This window comes from Schistocerca piceifrons, chromosome X (genome assembly GCF_021461385.2).
Source record: "Schistocerca piceifrons isolate TAMUIC-IGC-003096 chromosome X, iqSchPice1.1, whole genome shotgun sequence".
In the NCBI taxonomy this organism is placed as follows: domain Eukaryota; kingdom Metazoa; phylum Arthropoda; class Insecta; order Orthoptera; family Acrididae; genus Schistocerca; species Schistocerca piceifrons.
In genome coordinates, this window is record NC_060149.1 from 45420411 (window position 1) to 45439456 (window position 19046).

Consider the following 19046-nt stretch of genomic DNA (forward strand, 5'->3'; position numbering starts at 1 on the left):
ATTATCTGGGAGTAGGCATTAGGAGTGATTTAATATGGAATAATCATATAAAGATGATCGTCGGTATACAGATGCCAGACAGATTCATTTTAATAATCCTAAGGAAATGCAATCCGAAAACGGAGGAAGTAGGTTACAGTACATTGCTTGAATATTGCTTACCAGTGTGGGACCCGTACCAGAAAGGGTTGATAGAAGAGATAGAGAAGATCCAACGGAGAGCAGCGCGTTTTGTTACAGGATCACTTAGTAATCGAGAAAGCGTTACGGAGATGATAGATATACTCCAGTGGAAGAGTGCAGGAGAGACGCTCAGTAGCTCGTTACGGGCTTTTGTTGAAGTTTCGAGAACACACCTTCACCGAGGAGTCAAGAAGAATATTGCTCCCTCCTACGTATATCTCGCGAAGAGACCATGAGGATAGAATCAGAGAGATTAGAGCCCACACAGAGGCATACCGACTATCTTTCTTTCCACGAACAATACGAGACTGAAATAGAAGGGAGAACCGATAGAGGTACTCATAGTACCCTCCGCCATACCCCGTCAGGTGGCTTGCGGAGTATGGATGTAGATGTAGATGTAGATGCAGAAATCGTGGCCTTCGGTATGCTGAAAAAAAGTATCATAAATTTGCAACAAGCGCTGGAGGAACTAGAACTACAATGAATATGATTTGAGGATAGGGCGCAAAAGGGAAATCAGACGGAACACTCGCAGGAATTCAACGAGACTTAGCACTAGTAGGAAGGACTTGTGCTTAAATGTAGCTACGTGCTGACTGCTTACGTTACTAGATTTCAGCTTGAATGCTACTCTACAAATAATAACAAAAATAATAAATAGACTGATGGAAATAAACATAACAACAAGCAGGGATCGTGTGACATAAATGAAATTTGGTACACGTTTTTCTACGTCTGCAAGATGAAGTTTATTCAAGTTTCGAGCCATTCACATAAGAGTAGCACTAGTAGCTCTACTATGTAGATTAAGGTCAGGTCTCCTATAAATATATTCTGTAACGGTCGTGAGCGTCAGTTACCTCTGAGATTGGACGTGTTGAGTGATGTTACTCAAAAATGCTTTTAAGGTGACAAAGACGCCATTATCAGCACCTCACTGAGTCTGAACGAGGATCTGTAACAGGTTTACGAGAAGCCGGTTGTTCCTTCCGTGATAAGTGAAAAAGCCTTGCAGAAATGTAGCCACGGTACAGGACTGCTGGCAGCGGTGGTCAAGAGACCGGGCCCCAGACGGCCACGTAGCACTATCAAGAGCGAAGACCATCGTGTTCGCCGGAGGGCTCTGGCGTAGCATACTGCATCTGCAGTGATACATGGACTGTTACAAATCGATTACTTCAAGAAGAGCTCTGAACCAAATGACCCTTAGCGTACATTCCACTGACCCCAAGCAACCGTCACGTGCGTCTTCACTGGTGTAAAATGAAAGTTCACTAGAGGAGAGGGTGGAGATCTGTTGTCTTTTCTGATGATAGCTGCTGGTTGTGTGTTGGTCAGAAGGAGGCCTACAACTAATCTTTCTGCGTGCTAGACACAGCGGACTATACCTTGAATCTTGGTCTGGAGGGCGATTTCATACGACAGTAGGAGAACTCTGAACCTGACTGAAAATTTGTAAGTCATTCTTATGATTCCACGTTTTGTTCTGTCATTAATTAACAGCAACTTCTCTCATCACTAACTTTTCATTTATGATTGTGTAAACTGAAGTGACAGATAGTCTGGTATCATACGATGTTTGCTCACATGTTTGTTAGGGATATGGCGGCTAAGGAGGGGAAGAAATCCAGTGTGCACTCCGTGTGCATTCCGGGTGGAGTCATTCTTGATGTGGAAAGGGCCCTTCCGGATGCCATGAAGAGCATAGGGTGTAGCCAGCTGTAGGTGGTGGCACTAATGACGTGTGTCGCTTTGGATCTGAGGAAATTCTCTCTGGATTCCAGCGGCTATCTGATTAGGTGAAGGCTGCCGGTCTTGATTACGAGATGAAGGCAGAGCTAACCATCTGCAGCATCGTTGACAGAACCGACTGCGGACCTTTGGTGCAGAGCCGGGTGGAGGGTCTGAATCATAGGCTCAGACGGTTTTGCGGCCGTGTTGGCTGCTGATTCCTTGACTTGCGCCATAGGGTGGTGGGGTTTCGGGTTCCGCTGAATAGGTCAGGAGTTCACTACACTCAGCTGGCGGCTACATGGGTAGCGGAGACTGTGTGGCGTGGACCGGGCGGTTTTTAGGTTAGAAGGCCCTGGGAAACTACGGGGTGGGCTGCAATCTCAAAGGGTGCATGGCAAATACAGGAAGTGCTTGGTTCAAGGAACAGTCGGAATTGTAGTTGTAAATTGTTGTAGTTGTGGTGGGAAAGTCCCTGAGCTTCCAGCGCTAATAGGAAGCACAGAAGCTGAAATCGTCACAGGTACAGAAAGCTGTCTAAAGCCTGAATTAAGTTCTGCAGAAATTTTTACGAAGTCTCAGACGGTGTTCAGGAAAGATAGATTAGGCAGAATTGGTGGTGGAGTGTTTGTGTCTGTCAGTAGTGGTTTATGTTGTAGTGAAGTCGAAGTAGATACTCAGTGCGAATTGGTATGGGTGGAGGTTATACTTAACAGCCGAACTAAGTTAATAATTGGCTCCTTCTACCGACCCCCAGACTCCGATGATATAGTTGCTGAACAGTTCAGAGAAAATTTGAGTCTCGTAGCAAATAAATACCCCACTTATACGATTATAGTTGGTGGGAACTTCAACCTTCCCTCGTATGTTGGCAAAAATACTTGTTCAAAACCGGTGGTAGGCAGAAAACATCTTCCGAGATTGTCCTAAATGCTTTATCCGAAAATTATTTCGAGCAGTTAGTCCACGAACCCACGCGAATTGTAAATGGTTGCGAAAACACACTTGACCTCTTAGCCACAAACAATCCAGAGCTAATAGAGAGCATCATGACATACAGGGATTAGTGATCACAAGGTCGTTGTAGCTAGGCTCAATACCGTTTCTTCCAAATCCATCAGAAACAAACGCAAAATAATTTTATTTAAAAAAGCGGATAAAGTGTCACTAGAAGCCATCCTAAGAGACAATCTCCATTCCTTCCGAACTGACTATGCAAATGTAGACGAGATGTGGGTCAAATTATAAAAGCTATAGTAGCAACAGCAATTGAGAGATTCGTACCTCATAAATTGGTAAGAGATGGAATTGATCCCCCATGGTACACAAAACAGGTCCGAACGCTGTTGGAGAGGCAACGGAAAAAGCATGCGAAGTTCAGAATAACGCGAAATCCCGAAAATTGGCTAAAATTTACAGACGCGAAATTTGGCACGGGCTTCAATGCGAGATGCCTTTAATAGGTTCCACAACGAAACATTGTCTCGAAATTTGGTAGAAAATCCGAAGAAATGCTGGTCGTATGTAAAGTACACAAGCGGCAAGACGCAGTCAATACCTTCGCTGCGCAGTGCCGATGGTACTGTTACCGATGGCTGTGCCGCTAAAGCGGAGTTATTGAACGCAGTTTTCCGAAATTCCTTCACCAGGGAAGACGAATGGAATATTCCCAAATTTGAAACACGAACAGCTGCAAGCATGAGTTTCTTGGAAGTAGATACCTTAGGGATTGCGAAGCAACTCAAATCGCTTGATACGGGCAAGTCTTCAGGTCCAGATTGTATACCGATTAGGTTCCTTTCAGATTGCGCTGATACAGCAGCTCCCTACTTAGCAATCATATACAACCGCTCACTCACCGATAGATCTGTACCTACAGATTGGAAAATTGCGCAGGTCGCACCAGTGTGAAGGGTAGTAAGAGTAATCCATCGAACTACAGACCTATATCATTGACGTCGGTTTGCAGTAGGGTTTTGCAGCATATACTGTGTTCAAACATTATGAATCACCTCGAAGGGAACGATCCATTGATACGTAATCAGCATTGTTTCAGAAAACATCGTTCTTGTGCAACGCAGTATGCTCTTTATTCGCACGAAGTATTGGCCTCTATCGACAGGGGATCTGAAGCTGATTCCGTATTTCTAGATTTCCAGAAAGCTTTTGACACCGTTCCTCACAAGCGACTTCTAATCAAGCTGCGAGCCTATGGGGTATCGTCCCAGTTGTGCGATTGGATTCGTGATTTCCTGTCAGGAAGGTCGCAGTTCGTAGTAATAGACGGCAAATCATCGAGTAAAACTGAAGTGATATCGGGTGTTCCCCAGGGAAGCGTCCTGGGACCTCTTCTGTTCCTGATCTATATAAATGACCTTGGTGACAATCGGAGCAGGTCTCTTAGGCTGTTCGCAGATGATGCTGTAATTTACCGTCTAGTAAGGTCATCCGAAGACCAGTATCAGTTGCAAAGCGATTTAGAAAAGATTGCTGTATGGTGTGGCAGGTGGCAGTTGACGCTAAATAACGGAAAGTGTGAGGTGATCCACATGAGTTCCAAAAGAAATCCGTTGGAATTCGATTACTCGATAAATAGTACAATTCTCAAGGCTGCCAATTCAACTAAGTACCTGGGTGTAAGAATTATGAACAACTTCAGTTGGAAAGACCATATAGATAATATTGTGGGGAAGGCGAGCCAAAGGTTGCGTTTCATTGGCAGGACACTTAGATAATGCAACAAGTCCACTAAAGAGACAGCTTACACTACACTCGTTCGTCCTCTGTTAGAATATTGTTGCGCGGTGTGGGATCCTTACCAGGTGGGATTGACGGAGGACATCGAAAGGGTGCAAAAATGGGCAGCTCGTTTTGTATTATCACGTAATAGGGGAGAGAGTGTGGCAGATATGATACGCGACTTGGGATAGAAGTCGTTAAAGCAAAGACGTTTTTCGTCGCGGCGAGATCTATTTACGAAATTTCGGTCACCAACTTTCTCTTCCGAATGCGAAAATATTTTGTTGAGCCCAACCTACATAAGTAGGAATGATCATCAAAACAAAATAAGAGAAATCAGAGCTCGAACGGAAAGGTTTAGGTGTTCGTTTATCCCGTGCTCTGTTCGTTCGGGAGTGGAATGGTAGGGAGATAGTATAATTGTGGTTCGATGAACCCTCTGCCACCCTGTTAAATGTGAGTTGCAGAGTAATTATGTAGATGTAGGTGTAGATTCTGTATAAATCAGTAACAATAACCGTAGTGGTGTAGTCTGTAGCAGCTGATGACCTGCCACTTCTTGGATTGTCCTCAGTGCTTACTCGACGCCCAAGGAAACGAGCAGACCACCGTGTATGCCACGATCCACTACACTATTCCCATACCTCTCGCAAAGCGTTGTACATATCCGTTGGGTTCATCCCAAGTAGGAATTAGATTTTTACGTAGGAGCTCTGATCACTACGTGTAATCCGTTCCGACTCGGTTTCAGCTTACATTCTAAAATTGAATTACCCAGGGCACAGTAACGCGAATCAGCAAAGACATATACGAATGCCACTCCTGAAATGTAGCACACAACTGACATTAATTTCAACTTGATTACACCACTATAAGGGGTGCGTATGCGCAGTGTGTAGGACATTTGAAATGACACTGCGATTTTTTTAAAGGTTAAATGTGCGTCATGTAACGGAAAGAGTAAATAACTTCCTCAATAGTTAATATCTTCTTCCTTCTGTTGTTGGATCTCTATCAGACTTGATTATCATGTTTGTACCATCAGCAAATAACATTAACTGACTTATCAATATAATATGGAAATTATCTATATATGGTAGGACCAGAAGCAATCCGATCGTAGAAAATTGTGAAAAACTGCTCATTATGTACAACCACTCACACCGAAAACTGCATGAGCTAGTTAATAGGTCCCTGTGTTTCCAGTTATGTAACGATGAAGTTAACAAATTACTTATCTTACTTTGAAAGTCATTAATCGCCAGTATCACGGAAAGAATGGTGTAAGTGGAAAATTCTAATGCTGTACATTGACCACAAAGATCCTAGGAAAATGTAATTTTCATATTTGTGTACTGCAATTTACTTTCATTGAAATGATAGCTGGTTTGTGCACTCGGAAGTCCCTTTTAGAATTCAAATTGTAACTGGTTCAGGATATCACGACTGAAATTATGCTCAACCATTCCGAAGTAAAATACGTTTCTCAAAACTTTTGAGAAGCTTAATGCTTGTTCCAAAAGTTTTCTTATGTAGGAGTCCAACAGTGATACATTTTTGTTTGCATGGGAAACTACCTTCCGAAAATGATGTGTAGCTGAATACAATATTAGTTCTGGAAGAAAATAATTTTAATATCGTGTATGAAGTATGGTCAACCATATGACAATTTTCCCTTTAAAAAACATTCATTTTCCTGGTTCCATTTTAAGAAACTACAATAACAGCATATTGAATGAATCATTGTGGTACTGGTTCTTGGACATAGCGGTTTGTTATTTCATGTTCGTTACCTGTACTCGGTTTACTTATTGTGTTAAGGATGTCATCGTTAAGGGGTTTGGTATATTATTGTTGTAACTGAATATTTTGTCTTTCTCCCAAATTTCCCTCAAACAACTACCAAACAAGTTTTGATTTTTTTTAAATTTATTGATTTCTCCCATAACATGTAAACTGTTTTAAAATTGTTTAAGCACTAACCAGTACAGAATGGCTTGGGTAATCCCTAGAAGATAGATATAGTGCATTTATGCATAATTATCAGATATATCTTTGCTGACAGTGAGATAAGTCTCCCAAAATGGTGGGAATTGTCTGGGCGCGGTCTCAGAGCGTTGTCTGGAAACACCCCTCCTTCTTCACGGCTGCTGTACTTACCCAAGGGTATTTACAGGAAGTCTTCCTGATGGATTCACATACATCCGTAGAACAACTCTAGCAAGTGACAGAATCCAGGAAAACTTGTCATGATCTCTCCTTGCTGCTCTTGATTATGTGTCGACCGTTGGCTCTCGCTACTCGAAGACTGGAAAGGACGTGTCGTTTTCTGCTGCTGTGCGGCACCTAAATTGTCAGAGAACCCAACGCGTGAACCGGAATGCTGAGCAATACTCCACAGTTCACCACAGCACACGCTACTTTATCATATAACCTGAGGAGTTTGGGATAGATAAGTCGGTGGCATGATGGAACACCAACGGGAAGAGGTCCACTCCTGGTCGTAGCCTCTGCTTTAATACACGGCGAGCTGGATGAGCAGCGTCTCTGATGATCGTCCATCCTGCCGGCTTCCTTTCAAGCATAAGTCAATTTTGCTAGGTGAATCCAAAGTGGAAATTGGTTACTGAAATCGTTGTAGTAATCAAATCAGTTTGGTGCTTAACATAAAGGTAGCAGGAAACGATCCACGTACCACAGAAACAGCACATTCTATTGAAACTACATGTTTGCATTCTCCACTTATCTAGTAGCGGGGTAATGTTAGAATAAACCACAGACAATGTTGGCAGCAAAATAAGATACTATTAACTGTCATTTGTTAACTCAATGTTCATAATACACTGATGTGCCAAAACATTATAACCACCTGCTTAATAGCTTTTTTACCCATCTTTGGAACGAAATACGTCACTGATTCATCGTTTCACGGATCTGACAGTTTTTTGGTAGGTTTTTGGAGGTAGGTGGCATTACATATCTACATACAAGTTATGCAATCTGCGTAAATAACGGGACGCTCATTTGTGTACACGGTAACGGCGAACATTAGCGACCCAGAAGGTTGCCATAGAAATTACATCAGACAAATTTGGTCACCGAGATGTCAACGTGAGATCAATCTAAGGCACCGCAAATCACTGTAGCAGAGTTCTGGCTCCGAGACACGAACAGTTAGACTGCTGAAAGATGGCATCGCCGTCGGGGAAGACATCAATCAGGAGTGGATGTAGATGGTTGCCAGCTGTCAGTGTGTTTTTGATTACTACAACAGGTCGCACGCAACCACAGAAGAAGGTCTCCAGTGGCGTACACCGCTCCATCAGCCTGCATTCGTGGCGTGCTGCAGTTTCCGAGCTACCGTTCACTTCGATGAAAGCGTTTATGGAGACAACCAGTGGCGCAGTGTAGCAAAAATTGTAATTTACCCGAAAAGCCGATGCTGTTCCATTGATTCCGATGTTTCCTTGCTCACTGCAGTCGTAATTGACAATGTCGGTGGGTCAATATGTGAACCCGTAGGAGTCATCTGCTCAACAACGTACGATGAACAGTGTGCCCCGAAACACTTGTGAGTGCATTCGATGTGTGTTCTTTCGTCTGAGATGCCACAGATCAGCACCTGTCCTACTTTATAGAGCAGACAAACCTCTGAACCCCATGAAGTGTGAAGAGTCGTGGACGTCCAACCATTTAGCGTCTAGTGGTAGTCTCACTGTCCTTCTACGTCTTTCTACAGAAGTTCATGACAGTAGCAGGTGAACGACCAGCTTCGCCGTTTTCGAGATACTGGCTCTGCGTATTAATAATCTGCCCTTTCTCAAAGTGGCTTATCTCAATGGACTTCCTACTTGCAGCCCATATTTTTGCTAGGGTGATCCCTAGTCCGTGTCTGCTCCGCTTTGATGCTTTTGATACCGCGTCACGTACCCGCCACGCCACCAAGCGGTATCCGACATCGCGGTGGGAAGTGATCATAATGTTTTGGCTCATCAGTGTAAATACGAAACTTTACTATGATGACTAGGCGTGCCACTGAAGTAAAAGTACTGAACACAGGTCTTTCTTAGATAATGGTTTGCTTCAGAGTGCTCTACCGACTTGTTTTCCATTTTACGCACAAAATTGCCACCACCGAGCCAGCAATCTTCTTCAACTGCTGCGAGTCTTCCTGTAATGTGGACTCTGTCTCTGGAATACCACTAGACAGAAACCAATCGTCAGTCTTAAGTCACAAGGGAATAGTCCTGTCCGACAGTCGAAACCTACCCAGAGAATTGATATACAGGAAGAATGCAACGAAAGAAATGCTCTCTCAGACTTTTAGCTTTTAAGACGCGTGCAGTGCAAGTATTGTTTTTAAAATTGTTTAATTTACTCGTATTTGTCTCATTAAGAACCGACTATAATGTCGGTTTGTGTAGCCCTTCAAGCCTAGCGCGCAATCGTCAGTGACAAGAGAACGTAGTGCCACATAGTGCTAATATCCGGAGTGCACAAGCGAATTCGAAGCTCCTAAACCCCATAACAGCACATGTCACTAATATTCTGAATAATAGGCATTTCGTATCGACAGTTAAACTGTTGTATGCGTAATTCTTACAAGGTTGACTAGCAGAGGTAAATAAATTAAGGTAGTGTCTGATGTTACATTACAGACGACTTATATCAATCGAGGCTTTAAATTATTGAAATAAAACATTTCTCAGGCATATATAATCTTATAACAATGCCTGTAGCACAGCTATTATGATGATTTTTGAATAATGTATCTACATCTACATCATACTTCGCAAGCCATCTCATGGTGTGTGGTGGGGGATACTTTCGATACCACTATCTGATCCCTCGAAGCCTGTTTCACTAGTGAATAGTGCGTGAGAAGAATGATTGTCGGGAAACCTCTGTATTGGCTCTAATTTCTCGTATTTTCTCCTCGTGGCCAATACGCGAGATGTATGTGGGGAGTGGGGAAGTAATATGTTGTCAGACTCCTGCTGGAAAATGCTGTCTCGTAATTTCAATACTGTTGTGAATTGGCAGGAGCCAATTCACGTCGTTTGGAGGAAGCCGAAAGGCACACGTTTAAGTTCACGCAGGCTGGCGTGAGGTCTGGAACATTACAAGTAAATGTGAACTTAGGAAAACGGACGCAGTTGCTGTAATACTTAACTTTAATCTATAATTGGAGAACATCGCTCTTGTTTAGACATTATTACAATCTGAATATAAACTGGTAATGGCGACTTGCTAGGTCGTAGCAAATGACGTAGCTGAAGGCTATGCTGACTATCGTCTCGGCAAATGAGAGCGTATGTGTCAGTGTAGCATCGCTAGCAAAGTCTGCTGTACAACTGGGGCGAGTGCTAGGAAGTCTCTCTAGACCTGCCGTGTGGTGGCGCTCGGTCTGCAATCACTGACAGTGGCGACGCGCGGGTCCGACGTATACTAACGGACCGCGGCCGATTTAAAGGCTACCACCTAGCAAGTGTGGTGTCTGGCGGTGACACCACAAATACAAAATCTCACCGTGATGCACAACGCCTCTCTTGTAACGTCTGCCAGCAACTCCCTATTACTCTCGCCAAGTAAACGATCCCGTGACGAAACGCGCCGCACTTCGTTGGATCTCCTCTACCTTCTCTATCAGTCCTACCTGTTATTGATCCCAAATAGATAAATAATACTCAAGAATCGGGAGAACAAGCGCCTTATAAGCCACTTCTTTCGTGGATGGTTTACATTTCCTTAAGATTCTTCATATGAATCTGTCTGGTATCAGCTTTTTTTCACACTATCTGTTTTATATGGTCACTCCACTTAAAGTTACTCTGGATACTTACGCCTAGATATTTTACGGCAGACGCTGTCTCCAGCTGTTTTTCATTAGCAGTGTAGCTGTACAGCAGTGGATTTCTTTTCCTATGTGTGCGAAATATGTTACATTTCTTTACGTTCAGGGTCAACTGCCAGACCCTGCTTCATTCACCAGTTCTATGCAGATCGTTGTGCAAATTCTTACTATCTTCTGGCGTTGCTACTTTGGTATAGACAACTGTGTCATCAGCGAAAAGCCATAAAGATCATCCGAAGCTTTCTACTAGATCATTTATATATATTGTAAACAGTAAAGATCCTATCACACTTCCCTGTAGTCTTTCGGATACTACCTTTACATCAGTCGATTTAGTTCCATTAAGAGCGACGTATTGAATTCTACCTGCAAGAAAATCTTGAATTCAATCGCAAGGCTGCTCCGATACTTCGTAAGCTCGTATTTTTCATTAAGCGGCAATGCGAGACGGTGTCAAATGCCTTACTGAAATCAAGGAACACGGCATCAACCTGAGCGCCTTTGTCCACTGCGCTGTGGATCTCGTGAAGGAGCAAATGGCTCTGAGCACTATGGGACTTAACATCTGTGGTCATCAGTCCCCTAGAACTTAGAACTACTTAAACCTAGCTAACCTAAGGACATCACATACATCCATGCCCGAGGCAGGATTCGAACCTGCGACTGTAGCGGTGACGCTGTTCCAGACTGAAGTGCCTAGAACCGCACGGCCACACCGGCCGGCATGAAGGAACAGAGCGAGCTGAGTTCACAGAATTTCTGTTTACGGAATCCATGTTGATTTTTGTAGAGGAGATGCTCATTTTCCAAGAATGTCATAATTCCTCAGCATGAACATGTTCGATAATTCTACAACAGACTGACGTCGACGATTTATGTCTGTACTTCTGTGGATCTGTCTTACGGGCTTCCTTGAAAACGAGAATGACCTGCGCTTTTTTCCAGTTGTTAGGTACCTTTCGTTGCTCAAGCGATCTACGATAAATTACTGCTAGACGGGGAGCAAGTTCTTTCGCATAATATTTATAGAATCTTATAGGTATCTCATATAGTCCTGACGCCTTTCCACTACTAAACGATTGTAGTTGCTTTTCAGTTCTGAGATCGGTTATCTCAATAACTGCCATTTCGACGTTCGTACGACGATCGGAAGGGGGGACAGTGTTACAGTCTTCCACGGGTAACAACTTCAGAAGATCGAATTCAGTATTTCGGCCTTCTCGCCGTTTACTTCGGTTTCGGTGCCAGTGTGGTCACTGAGAGAACGAATAGATGATTTTGATCATTTATCTATTTTACATACGACTAAAATCTCTTAGGGTTTTTACTCAGGTCGGTTAACAACGTCTTACTTTCAAAATCATTGAATGCTTCTGTCATTTTTCTCCATACGCTCATTTTCGCTTCGTTCAGCTTTCGTTTGTCAGTGAGGCTTTTACTTCTCTTGAATTTGAGATGCAGTACTCTTAGTTTACGTAGCGCTTTTCTAACACGGCTATTAAACGATTGTGGATCTTTCCCGTCCCTGAACACCTTGTATTGTATTATATGGAACTGGGGACCTAGAAACAACGAAGAGGCTTCGTCACTGCCGTAGCACCCATTGGTACACAGCAGGCTACAGCAGTACACTCACCCCAACGCCGCCCGAAACCGAACCCAGGCCGGCACACCGGACCTCGACACTAATCTGCCTCAGAATGCGTTGCAAACACGAAGGTGAAAAAGAAGTTTTCGCAACCTGTGGTATACGTTTAAAAAAAAAAAAAAATTGAACGAGAAAAAAATTTGCCACATGGGAGGCTTGAACCGTGAAATGTAATTATTTGCAAAACTACTACGTTACTGATTACGCTAGTCTTTTTATCCTTCCAAAGCACTTATATAAGGCAATCAATTAAAAATGAAACAAAATAAGTCATTTCGGCAAACAAAGGGTTAAATCAGAAAATCGTATATGAAGGAAGATGGCGTTAATTTTAACGTGCCCACACCTTTTTCCTCCGTCACTTCTACATCGTGTTACATTTAAATCAAAACAAGTGTGTCCAAAAAAAAAGAGGGCGGTGGGAAGGGGGGGGGTCAGTTCACACAACGCCTTGTCGATGAAAAATAAGATAAAGCGTATTAGAAAAAAGCTCTCGATAACGTGGCATCCTGAACCACGTCCAAAGGGCTGTGGCCATATATTGGGAAAAGGCACTGGCATCTGCGTCATATCCACTCACCATCACGTAGTGGACATAATGTCCAACAAGCCACATGATGGCATGGTTCTTCGATCGGGGAAAGAAGGTTGAGTCTGCACGCACGAGAATCTCCCACGAGATAGCCGCCTCCGACGTCCAGAGAAGAAATGCCAGTTGTCGGCGATGCCTTCTCCAATGGGCATGACCGCAGGAGATCAACCGATGATATAAAGTATCAGTTTCATGGCTACGATTGCAGCAATCCGTCACACTGAGGCCAATACGAAAAAGTCGCACGTTAGTCGGTGCAATATCATGAACAACTTGGTACTACGAGGACGCCACTTCCATCGGGAAAATCGGGCGGCTATCGTTAGACCAAACGATCTTCCAATTCGTTTCTGGCGACAGGGCTTCCACAGAGGGAATGGTATGAGGAATTGCCCAGCGGCATAACAACAATTTTAGGGAGAGATTCGCTTGGAAAGGATATTTACTCCTAAATAACTGACTTAAAGAAAAATTTCCTTAACATGCCTTAGTTTATAACTAATCCTACCAATTTCTACTGGAGGTGTTAAACTCACCGGTCGAATACGGTCATGAAGGTGAGCTGTAAGTGACTGGGGGGCACGTAGATATGTTAAAACGGTGCGACGGATGAATAAGGCAGAAACCTTAACTCGAATGTCAGGGAGGCCCAAACCTCCCAGCAGACGGGGGCGGGCGCATGCGAAATATAGAGTTGCGCCAGATAATCCTGCCAGTTAAACTTTGAAACACTCGGTACGTCATCGCAGGATGTGGAAAGATTTGTGCAATACAATAAGCCTTACTTAATACACATACGTTCCCATGGCCCGGACCATATGAAGAAGTGAGAGAGAGCAACGCTCGTGTTCAATGAATGCTCCCTCAGTCTTATCCGTGACAGACTTCCAGTTTATCGTAGCCATCTTTAGCGGACAACTGTCGATTATAACACCTAATGATCGATATCGGATGACCTGCAAAGTACCTTGGAATTTCAACATGAGGCGTAGCGCACGTATAACGATCCTGCCTTGGAGGCGGTTAAGTGGGAAATATGTCTCAGAGCTGTATAGTGACAGATGGTGAAACGTCCCCTTTGATCAATTATGCATGACTGTGCTTAAACTGACGCACAATATTCTTAGCGCAACGCAATCTGACTTTCAATAACACCTACAAAAGAATGGCCCTGACTAACATTAAACTCAACCTTTCACAAATCACTTACCTCACATAAATCTTCGTTACTCGAACTACTGCAATACAGCGAGCGCCACTACTGCCAGCTAAATAAAAGATTCAAACTACGGAAGGCACTAACTACTGATAGGGATAGTTTGCAAATGAAAGATTTTAATAGAGAACAAACAATGTATTTACCTTAATAGTGTTGAAAAATCATAATATGAATCATGACATCCAGTCTTACAAACTTGAAAACTCAGCCATTTCTCTCTCCACATCCACCACTGCTGGCGGCTCACCTCCAACTGCGCAACGCTACACGCTGTTAACATCCAGCTGCCCAACACTACAATGGCAGACAACAATGCTAACCACCCACAGCCTTCACACAGCACAGCCAGTGATTTTCATACAGAGCGCTATGTGGCGTTACCAATATAAAAACTTAAACAGCCTACTTACATAGCCCACATGCTCCCCACAAAAAATTTTACAAATTGTTTTGGGCCGTGGCCAATACAGATTTGAAAAAATTTTTCGTAATCATTATTACAATAACAAAGAAATCAAATGCACACGCTTATTGATATAATGTTAGTCAAAAGCTAAAATTTTCTCACAGTCCATAAAGACAGTCCTGATCGTTCATCACAGTAAAATAGCAGTGTTTTTCTCAAAGTCTGAGCAGTAAAAGAAAATGCACATGGAAGTAGTGGATTTCCATTCAGTCTTGAAGATGACATGCAGACAGGTAATGGGCCACAACAGAGCAAACCCACAGTAGAATTATTCCAAGTTTTGAAGAATATTGGTAGGTAGGTCATCACAGAGCAGACCCACTATAGTCTTAGTAGAGAGTATGGTATTGGTGGGCCACCAGAGGTGCAGACTCACTGCAGTCCTTGTAGAAATAATGGTATTGGTGGGCAATCAAAGATGCAGACACACTGTGGTCCTTGTAGAAATAATGGTATTGGTGGACCATCAAAGATGCAGACCCACTGTAGTCCTTGTAGAGATGGCCAGCAGCCATCTGTTGTGACTGTGCGGGTGCACAGTCACCATTGAAGAGTCTTGCGGATAATATAGCAAGTCCATAATCACCAATTGTGCACTCACAAAGATTTTGGAATTGTCCTTAGAACCAGCAATGCTGTTATCCAGTCCCTTACTGAATTATTAACACATGTGCAAACACTATCAGTCCCTACTTCTCACATATTGTCCATATACTATTACCAACAAAAACGTGTGCAGTGAAATGTAACTTACAAGTTAATAATTTGATGAACTGGTGTCAATTACAATTTTATGACATAAGAATACTATAACAAAGGTACAAAATACGTCACTAAATAACATAACAGTACAGATAAGATTTGTGGTAATGCAGGCTTTACAAAAGAATAGAAATAAAATATACATGAGTGTTACAGGAATTGTGACATGAGTACATACATAAAAGATCAGAATAACTTTCGAAACATCAACTTCACACATGAGCATTAAAACAGAACAGAATAAATAACATCTAAACATCTTTACAAAGAAAATAACATATTACCAGAAAAATTCTAGAACATGACTCTTGTTAGCGAAACACATTAAGACAGGAAAAACACAAATTCAGATAGTGTAAAAACACAAAAGTACAGGACAGGGATTGTTTTCTGTGTGACATTTGGTACTGCAGTCCACCCCAAAACTTCATTCCATATGTCTTTCCTCTTATTTCAACATTTATTTCCACCAAAAAAATTCTATCCAAGCATGCTTTCTGTATTTATATTTTCACATATTTCTTACCTCATTATTTCTTACCCCATTATTTCCAAGAAAATCCTACCTAAAATTGTTGTCTCTAAACCCAACTTTTTTGTTCATATCCTCTTTCAAAATACTTTTTTGGCCAAACCATATTCTTATAGCTTCTCAATGCATTTCTTGCCATTCATCACAACCTTTTCTCTTATATAGCCTACCCCATCTTAAGCTAACTTAAATCTACAGAGCTCAGATGCTAAACTAATGGACGAGGCAATGCAGCAGCACAAAACAATTAATACAAACATCAATAAAATAAATGGAAATTGTCAAAGCAAGCAGCAATATTACAACTAATATAAGGCAATGAGCAGCAAACAAGAAAAATAAATCAGTAGTAAAACTGGCTTAACAGAGTAATGCAAAGTGAAATTTAATAGCACTATGCCTGGCAAACAGCAGCAGCAAATGCTATAACTTATATCTAATCATGACAAAGCTCAAGCAGAAAAAATATTACACTAAAGACAACAATGCAGATAAGGGAAATGTATAATCACATCTTAATGTCTATGTAATTAAAGTGGTGCACCACAAAAACTAATTCTACAAAAAATTACCAAGTACTTGAAAAGAAAATTATATATGCAGTTACTGTTATTAGTCCCTTCTTATTGTTCTTTCCATTCCAAGAGCTCCTTTTTCGAAGAATGTGGATCATAAAGTAATTATTTAATAGATGTGTTGACAGAAAGTGTTCACATTAGCAGATGCATTTCATAAAAATATCATTCAGTAGTCATGTGACATTTCATAAGTTAGTAGAAATTCTCTCAACTCTCGTAGAAAGGCACTTGTCATAATCAGGTGTGCAGATGTACGAATATTTCCCATCAATTCATAAGCATTTCAGTAAGTAGCACAAAGTACGAGTAATCATGTTTCCAAGTACTGAGCGTGTCGTATTTGCGACGCTTTCTACAAAGAAATGTCAATAGCGAGGATAATGGCCCCGTTTTCTTTTCACCTGTGCCTCTGAAAGGCACACACAAATGGCTTTTTTCCAGATGATTGACGCGCAGCTGGGTGCCCACGACGCATTACGTGCAGGTGGTCACTTAACTTTCTTATCGAAATATATACGACACCAGTTTGCACTACAGTGACAGTCTCATATACAAATAAAATTTCACAAGTCGAGAAATTACAGTAGAAAAGTGTAGAAACAAAACCCTATAAATATAACAGTGTCTAAAAATTATTTTACAGCATTGTAATACATTCACGCATGTACACACATTTTATAATTCTTAAAGTACGATTCTTGGTTTCTAACATCCTTTTTCACATATCAGAGACCCTAACCACTGTTCATTACTCCTTACTTTATTACACATATACATATTCGTCGACACTGCTTCAATATTTCATCATAAGAATTACGTAGCATAATCAAATTCCTCATATACGGTAGCATCATCTTATTGATCATAAACATACCTCAGCAGCATAATACACATCGTCGTCATAATAATAACATCATAACACCTCAGTTAAATCTTGAAAACGTCGTAGCTTTCTGCAATAATTTCAAAACCTAAAGAAAATTCTCTGCTCATTTAAATAGTGTCATCTACCTCAAACGTACTATAAAAATCATGATCCCATATCAAATACATCATTCAAAGCTCTCATAGTATCACAATGGTTCCGAAAAAATATGAACAGTTCACAAAGTACAGACAAAATACAATTTCATAAGTATGAAATTATCCAACTGTGTAATTGCGTAAACATGTATCACTGATGTAGTAAAAAAAAGTTTGTCTCTCAGTTAAATGATCAGATAGCTGTGTAATTAATGTGTTAGAGAAATATGGCACCGAAGTGTAAAGTTTTATAAGCAAATATCATATTAGCTAGGGCTCCTTGTGCTTGCCAAACACATGGTACACAAAGTAAGCGTGTACCCCCCTGAGGATTAATGTAATTATACCCTCAGGTGTTACAGATTACAGCAATGAAATGAAATGTATCACGGATAACCTTTGTATCATTGTACTTCGAATATCTTTAAAAATAAATGATTTAAGTACAAAATTAATCACTCAAGTACGTGTCCTGTAGCGCTAAATGTGCGTCTTGCTGTAAGATAAACTCTGTGGAAGAGTCGTAGTTATTGTCCTCCGAAAGCTAAGTTCTGCAGAAGCCAATGTACTTACCTCATGACAAACAAAAGTGAAATGCTTTGCGGATAGATATCTTAGTTATTACGCTTATTGCCGTGATGAAGAAAGTACTGTGCTGTAACGTATTGTTGTGCTACAGAAAAGGCAGTCTCATTGTAGCTATACCACAAAAGTTACTACTAAAACATGTTTTACTTTCCAGAATAATACAGAAAAACTGTGCAGATATAAAACAAACACTGCAAAAGCAACATTGCAAATTGTCACTCATTAGTAGCGTCGTGATAAAATCGTGTAGCTGTCACATAAACTAACCACTGTGTCATCTGGTATCTCACTGAAAGTGCTTTAAATCCAGAATGTATTTTCAAGTAAACCAAAATGTTGCATTAAAATCTCATTAGCAGTACCAGTATATGTTCTAAGTATGTAAGCCTTATATTCATTACGTAATCGTGCAACTATCAAGCAAGAATGTACACACACAATAACACTGTGACGTCTGTTCACTATAACAATGCATTCGTAATTTCTGTTTAAATAAGTTCTCTTGGTTCTTGATTGGATATTTAACTTCAAACATTGTTGCATGGTAACAGTTTCTAAGTCTGACAATGCATACTAGAAATGTGATGTGAAAAGTTTTATGGCAAAGACAAAGTTAAAAAAGCAGATTATCTTTCAATAAACGGTTTTACATGTGAAATGTGGTGTAAACCTTTACTCTTCCTGGTACACAGAGTTTCAACTTCAACGCAATTATCATGTGCTATACGTCGGATTCTGTAAGGTCCATTGTAAAATAGAAGGAATTTGTGACTCAAGTGTTTCTTCTTATGTGACAATGAATGAGCTTTAATGAGAAGTCTCTGACCAATATATAATTTCTTTGCATTTCCTTTACCGTGTAGTTTTCTCCTTTTGTCTGCTGCAGATTTCATATTTTCAAGAGCCAAATCAATTATGTCTTTGTGTCGAAGTTTACGTGTATTCGGGATAGGTACAAGCTCTCTGATTCTTTTCGGTGGTTCTTCATTCTTCAGTACAAGAGTAGGTGGTAAAACAGTGGAATCATGAGGCATTTCATTCAGCACATTTTGAAATAAGTGTAAATATCTGTCCCAATGCTGATGCTTTCTGTGACAATAAAGTCTGCAAAGCTTATTGATTTCTTTC